This window comes from Athene cunicularia (assembly GCF_003259725.1).
Source record: "Athene cunicularia isolate RWA chromosome 26 unlocalized genomic scaffold, athCun1 chr26_part1, whole genome shotgun sequence".
In the NCBI taxonomy this organism is placed as follows: Eukaryota; Metazoa; Chordata; class Aves; order Strigiformes; family Strigidae; genus Athene; species Athene cunicularia.
In genome coordinates this window covers 1,584,900-1,592,357 of record NW_020799136.1, presented here as the reverse complement: position 1 = coordinate 1,592,357, position 7,458 = coordinate 1,584,900, and positions in this window count along the sequence as shown.

The following is a 7,458-nucleotide window of genomic DNA, read 5'->3' as shown; positions in this document are numbered from 1 at the left end:
CCCAGATTTGGCCAAATCAGCTGTTGATAAATGTAAAAGGAAACTCTCCTGCCTGGCTGGGGGCTGCGAGTTGGACAGTGCCTGCCGTTCTCTCTCCCTACAGAAGCTGTTGAGTTGGGGCCAACCGAGCTCATCTGGGGGGAGCTCCGTGGCTCTGTCACGGTCCTGTGCCCACCCGGGGACATCCAAGGTGGCGAGAAGAGGTTCTGGTGCAAACTGGGGAGAACTGGCTGCACTCTCATAGCCGACACCGATGGCTACGTGGGAAACAGTTACCAAGGACGAATCCTTATCACCCCTCAGGAGAGCTCCGGAGCTTTCAAAATCTTGATAAATGACTTAAAAAAGGAAGACTCGGGGCTGTACAGGTGCGGGACGGGAAGGCCTAACGGTGAGGACAGCCCACGGGTGGTGGCTCTGCAGGTGACCACAGGTAGGACGGGGCACTGGGGGCTGCGCAGGTTCCTCACAGCCCCGCATGAGGAGCATGAAATGCTAACGGAGTCCTCTCCAACCTGCAGCCTCCACCCTGCCCAAGAGGCCAAAATTTCTCAGCGGCACAGCCGGAGGGTCGCTGTCCGTGAGGTGCCACTATGATCCCAAGGGGAACTACGAGAAGAAGTACTTGTGCAGGTGGAAGGAGGGGAGCTGCTCGCTGCTCGTGGATGAGGATGGGTTCGTGCACGAGTCCTACGAAGGGCGAATACAAATAGCCAGCAGCGACCGGGAAAACGGGACTTACACGGTGGTGATGAGCCAGCTGAGAGAGGAGGACGCAGGGTGGTACTGGTGCGGGGCTAGGAACGGGCGCACAGAGCACACGTCTTCCGTGAAGCTGCACATCCAGAAGGGTAGGTGGTGGGATGGCTTGGAACACAACAAATTCTTATTCTTTATAAAAAAATCACTCTTTCCTCTACCTCTTTGTGGGCATGTGAATAGACTCTCCTTTGTACTGTGCATAAATACAACATTATAATTATGAGAAATATCAGCTGCATGTTTCACTTTACAATTATTGGCAAGTAACCGAGGGGACGGTAAAGGTTTTCAGAGGCAGGGATGTAAGCTGAGCTTTCAGAGAAATTTTAGTTTGTTTGAATTATATTTATGATGCAAAACCCCGAGCGTAGGACATCCTGATCCTAGCAAGTGCAGCGCAGAGACACGTGCTTTGCCCTGGAGATAAGCTGAGGTTTATCTTGAAATTTTAGAAACTGTGGCATGTAAATACGCAGAGCCGTGTAACTGTTCGGCTGGCAAAGACAGAAATATTGGGGTGAAAATACAAACATTTGCCAAGTATTGATGGGTTTTCATTAGTGCTCCCAAGCTGCTTTCTATAAGACTCGAAGGAAAATAGAAATGTTGGGGTTTAGTCACACTGGGCTGCACGCCTTCTCATGCCGAGGTGCGAGGTGAAATGTGCAAATCTGTGGAAAAATCTAACACGTTGCCTCTGTTAAAAAGATGGATATTCAAACCTCAAAATTTTTTCCTCTGTAGAAACCTTCTCTTCACAAGACCCAGAAACATCCACTCTTGTGAAATCCGCTTTATCAAGCCCAGCCACCCACAGCGCACCCACGCAGGGGAGCATCACGGGCCTGACGCACACGATGGGCACCGTCACCCAGAGCACCAGCACCCTGCTGCCCACTGCCCCCCCCAGCACCTCTGCAACCTCCCCGAGCAAAATCTACCCTCGCGAGAGGTAAGTTCATGGCCACGTTTCTCCTTGACGCTAACTTGGTGGTTTATGACCTGCCTGCCCCGCTTCCCACGGGTTGTGCACAGCTCCCGGGTTGAAAACACCAGTAGGAGACGTCAGTAATTAGAAAAGCAGAGGCAAGGTTATCTCATGTCGGCCTGTGACACGTATCTTTGAACTTGTCTCTAAATCTTCTGGTGCTGGTCGCCTGCGTAGACCAGATGCCGGAGTGGAGAGATGGTCTCCTGCCTGTTTTCCTTTGCTCAGCACGGAGACGGGACATTAGGAAACGCTGAGCTTAAGCAATAGCGCTGGTGAATCAGTAGCTGCTACACACTTCACCGCACGCTTTATCCAAATTCTTAGAGGCAGCCAGCAGCCAGGGTGGTGTTTGGGTGCTCTGTGTTGCATAACGAGTTATCTTTGGACAAGGTTAATCAAAAGGCTGGGAGCTATTTTGGCCAGTGATTATTCCATGGTAGCTCTCTACGGCAAGCCCTGCGGCTCAGCCCGGTGCAAGTGGTTTCCCCAGTGAATTTACCTTCTGTGCTTCCTGTTGCACGGGACGGCTGCGAGCAGCTCTTAGAGCTTTCACCCCAGCTAGGGCCAACATCCAGCGCCGTGTGATTTGCATAGTTGGTGCCGATGCATCAGATTTGCAGCATCAGTCATAACTTGAAAACGAACCACAAATCCAGTTCAACATCCTGAGCTGTCCCTCCATGCACCTCGGAGCTCGCATCTGCCCCGGTGACCCCCAGCACGAGAAGCACCATCTTCTCCATTCCCAGCCTCCCCCAAGCCCTCTCTCCCTGCCCTCCAGCCAGAGAGGGGAGGGGAGAGCATGTTACCAGTCACAGACCATGCTCTTGTACGAAGGGTGAGATTTTGCACCATTCCTGGCAAAGCTCTGTCTTCCCGTGGAGCTCTGACAGCATTTCTGTCGTTTTTGCAAGGAGACAGCATGCCGACACCCTCCAGCAGCGTAAGAGTCTGCAACAACTCACACAGAAAGAGTATGAGCCTTGCTTGTGACTTCGTATGATGAAAATAGCTCGTTTTCCTTTTGGAGGGGCTCATTTTCCTGGGAGCACAAATCCCACAAGGCAGAGCTGAGGTTTTCTTCATAAGTCAAGCTCCAGATCCAATGATTTCATCTCTACTTGACTTTGTTGACTACTGGCCTTTGATTTAGTCAGAGTTTCTACCTCCTGTATACTCTTTGGTGTGAAACCAACAGCCGGCGTTAAGGTACTTCAGGCACCCCATAGCTAAATCCAATTTAATTCTGATGGTTCATCTTTCCAGCTCATCGGGTGACTCACACCTGCTCCCAGTTGTGTTACCAACTCTCATTTTACTGATTCTCATCACAATCACCTTTCTCGCCCTGACCAAAATAAAGCTTCAAAAGGAGATGGGTAAGTCGGCCGGGCAACACCTTTCGGGTTGTGGTTGTTGTTTTGCAATGGCTTTGCTTGTGATTTCCAAGGGCTGGAGCCTGACCCGCTGCACGTTTCCATCTCTGGAATACACGCACCCCTTCTGCAACCAGTGCGGCCTGAAAGTCCAACTGTACTTGCAAGCAATCTCCTAGAGAAGTTACTTTTTTTTTTTTTTTTTTTTTTTTTTTTTTTTTTTTTTTTTTTTTTTTTAAATACACTTAAACAAAAAGCAAATGAAGGAAACGGAAATTCTGAAGTCCTGCTGAAAGCAAGGCTGAGCTTTTGTGTATAGAAGATTTACAGCCCCGTGAGTGCTCGGAAATCCTGAAGTATAAAGGGCAGGGACCTGCGCAGCGCGAACAGCTACATGCTGGGAAGCTTCTTGGGGCCAAATCCAGCCCTCTTGGTGCAAAGCTGACAAAGGTTTGCCCCAAAAATCTTTGTTAATAACCGATTTTTGAAACCACCTGCATATCTTATTCTAGAACATACCGTGTCCCTAGAGATAAATTTAGGGACAAAAGCCTTCAGCGATGACAGCGGCGAGTGGAAATAAATTATTCACAAGCATGAAATTGGGAAACGATGGGCCTAATCCAGTATCTCTTATGACGTGCTGGTCTATCTAACCAGGCACTAGAGGAGGTGCCCCCGCCATTGCATGCACATGGTTTTGTTTTGAAGGAGAAGGAAGAAGCACCGCAGGAGACCTGGAAGCAGCACAGATGGGGGCTGGTCTGAACCCTGAAAAAGAGCAAACGACGGAGGGAACCCCGAGTCCAGAAAACGTGCAGGAATGCAGCACAGACTCTGGCAAACATAGGTGGGTGTTTTCTGGAACTAGCACTGCTAGGGTCGTCTTGATAGAAGAGAATAAAACCAAATTTAGGCTTAGTCTAAAATACCTCCACAGGATAGACCCAGGTTTGCAGTCCAGGAATTACGATCCCGCAGTCCAGGATTTACGTTCTGATGCCAAACCATTACCTTTATTCCTTACCAAGAGATGTTGACCCATAGATTTCAAAAGACTTGGATTAAATCCTATGTAAGATTTATAAATTTATTATAGGGCTGATTATAATTTTTGCTTACGCTTAGTAAACATGTTATCGCTCTTCCTGCTTGCTTGTTTCAATAAAGTCTGATTACTTATCACCTCTTGCAATATTACCCAGAAGCGATTCTTGCTCACTGTGTTGCAATCATATCATCGTATCATTCTGTTTTGTCCTACTTGTGCAGATAATCTCTGTTATCCTTGGAAGATTCAGGATGACCGACTTACACGTAAGAGTCAACGTCTTCCGGTAAAATATAAAAAAAATGGGCCAGTCTTGGAGTACCAACAGTCTTCAGAGAGAAGGTCTTATAGAAAATATCTGAGCAAATATTTTATATATCAAATTTGTGGAAATTCCTATCGGTGAAATGTACTTTTCTCCATTAAAAAAAAAAAATAAATCAAAGTTCGTAGAAGAGTGGTTTGAAAAATCTGGTGACGGCATTTCATATTCTCATTAAAATACAATTAGATCCAAACTCTCTGATCCTATGAGCACGCGATAATATTTTAAAGTCAGACAGTTGCAGAAGGAAATAAGTGACTGTGACGATTTGCACCCTCTGGAAGGATGAACCACCTCTGTGCCCCGTTCTGCGTGTACCCTTGTATTTCTTTTCCTATTTAAAACATCCACTGGCTCCATCAGCAGCAGCAAGCAGATCTACAGACATCATATTTTTAAACTATTTAGAGAACACGATACCAAAAGAAGCCTTCAGGGTGGCTTTAAAACCGAGGCCATAAAGGTGCAAATCTAGGATATTTTGTGGAGACTAATACAACTTGCTAAACTTCTGCAAGTTTTATTGCTGCTCGAGAGATTTTGCTTTACCAAAAAGAAAAAAAAAAAAAAAAGCAGCTGTATGAAGGGCTCTTGCAGTCCAAAATATAAAGAACGGGAAGAAAAAAAGTACACACACGCACACACCGTCAAACCTTGAAAATAAACAAGCAACATTCTGTGAAAAACTTCTAAAACCAAGAACATAAATGCGAAGTTAATTGTGCTGTTTGCTTCTAGACCTGCCTTGGGGTAAACCCCAGGATAACGCTCCCCTGAAGCTGAGCAGGGGGTTGACTCCTGAAGTCCCCCCGTCCCCCCCCGACCCAGGGTTTTCTAGCTTTCTGTTCTGCGAACTCCCTGAAACAGACCCATTTCAAATATCAAGTCTGGCATAAAAACAGAAACGCCCATGAAATCACTTGTAAAAATATCTTAGAGGAGCAGTGCCAGATCACAGCTTTTCTTCTCTCTCTTTTTTTTTTTTTAACAGCAATCCTATGGGGCAAAAAAAAAAAAAAAATAAAAAAAAAATCTTTTCAAGGTGACTGATGAAGACTTGAGGCAGAACCCCCTTGTGTCAAAGCCCCTTGTACACGAAGTTCCCCTACAGAAAGCCAAGACAAAGCTCTGAAGCGCAAAGCACTCGGCTCCTCGCTGCCCCGCTCCGAAGCCGAGTGTCCCGTGTCAAGAATCTAATCCCTGCAGGCCGCCTAAATGCCACTTTGTTTGTAGAAAAAAGAATAAAATCATGCATCTGTAATCAAACTGTTTGTGTCTGGCTGCCTGAGGGAAAGGTAAAGCTGGGGAGGGGAGGAAGGACCCTCATGGCCACAGGTTTGCTCAGTTAAGCCAAAAATTGAGGATTTTCTGATTTTTTTTTTTTTAAATATCCTTAATAAATAGCATCTGACTTCAGTCTATGAAAGTCACCCGGATTCTCAAGTGCTGTTTTTCCTCCACCCCTTCTGCAGAAGTATCCACGGCTTCAAAGTCAGATCAGTTCAGCCCAGACCCAAACAGTAGCTTTGGTTTGTATGCGCAGACTGTATGCCATGCTGCAAACTGCGCTTTGGCCCCCCCACACACACAAAAAAAAAAGAAAAAAAAGCAAGCTCAGGGTTGTTTATTTTCTGGATATGCCAAAGTGCTTTGGAACCTGTGACTTGGCAGGAGGACGCTTCCTCCTCTGTTAAGGCAAGTAAATAATGTCCGCGGGAGACAACGGATGGGTTTTAACCAGAAACCTGAAGAGGGAAGAGAGAGGCTTGGTTAAAGAAACTCTTCACCCACCCTGGATTTTCTTTCCTGAGATTCACGGGCAGTTGCAGTCCCCAAGGTTGGTTTCTGCTGGGATTTCCTCTGCCCACGTTCCTCCTGCACAACCCTCCTCCCACCCAGGCTCTTTAAAACACATCTCTGAGCAAACTGCAGGACCGAGACGAGGCGAGGGGGAAAGCCAAGACGCTCACCCAAAGGACAGGTGCCTTGGAGAGCGGGAGGTGTAGGAAAACAAACACACCTGTGTCTTTTGTGGCCAAGCAAACACAACTCTGTGCCCAAGAATAAAAAGTAATGCCAGCAGTGGCCAGAGAAGCCGCACCGGTGGGAAGGACACGGCTTGCAGAGGGCTCAGCGTTTGTTCCCGTCTAGGGGAGATGGTGGATGTTCTCTCACTCCAGGAGCCCCGCCAGATCGCCCTGTGCACACCCAGCAACAGCCTCCCTCAACTCAAAACCTCCTTCCTCACCACAAAAGCAGCACAGTCATGGAAAGAAGGGAGCTCGACCCTTAGCTAGAGGAAAGGAACTTCTGAGGCTGTCTTTAAGATCTGACAAATTTTCTCAACATCCCGACTCCGGGTCAGAATCTCGCTGCTCTCGGGCACTGTAGGGACGCCTGGAACTGCCATCCTGTATAAACTCATCGGCTTTCACTGACAGCAGATGAGAAAAGCTTCATGTGACCCCCCTAGTTAGAAGGAATTACTGCTTTTGCATCATTAGTACAAGGTAAAGCAAGTTAATGATTCATCCCACATAGTACAAACACTTCAGTCTTCACTAATTTTACTGTCTCATCTGGTTCCATTTCTGGCAGCCCCACGCTTCGCAGGGAATTTGTATTTAGCCCCCCTGACATGCCTACAGCAGGAGAGCACAGAAATGAGGTTGAAGATGGCAATAAACCTCCTGTTAGGTTTGGGTTTTGTTTTTTTTCTCTCATTTTAAAGAGCTTACAGCGTTCTTGGTCTGCACAGACAAGTCCAACCCTCTGCCACCCAGACTCCTGCTCTTCCCACGAGGCTGAGGGGAGCTGGAGAGAGTGGGGAAGGGAGACAGACCTGCTCTCCCAGGACGGCCAACCAGGAACTTCTTAGAGACAACGGTTTCCAAGAAATGTGAAACAGCTTTTAAAAAAAATCACGTGGTTTCGTCCAGCTTTGCCCTACAAA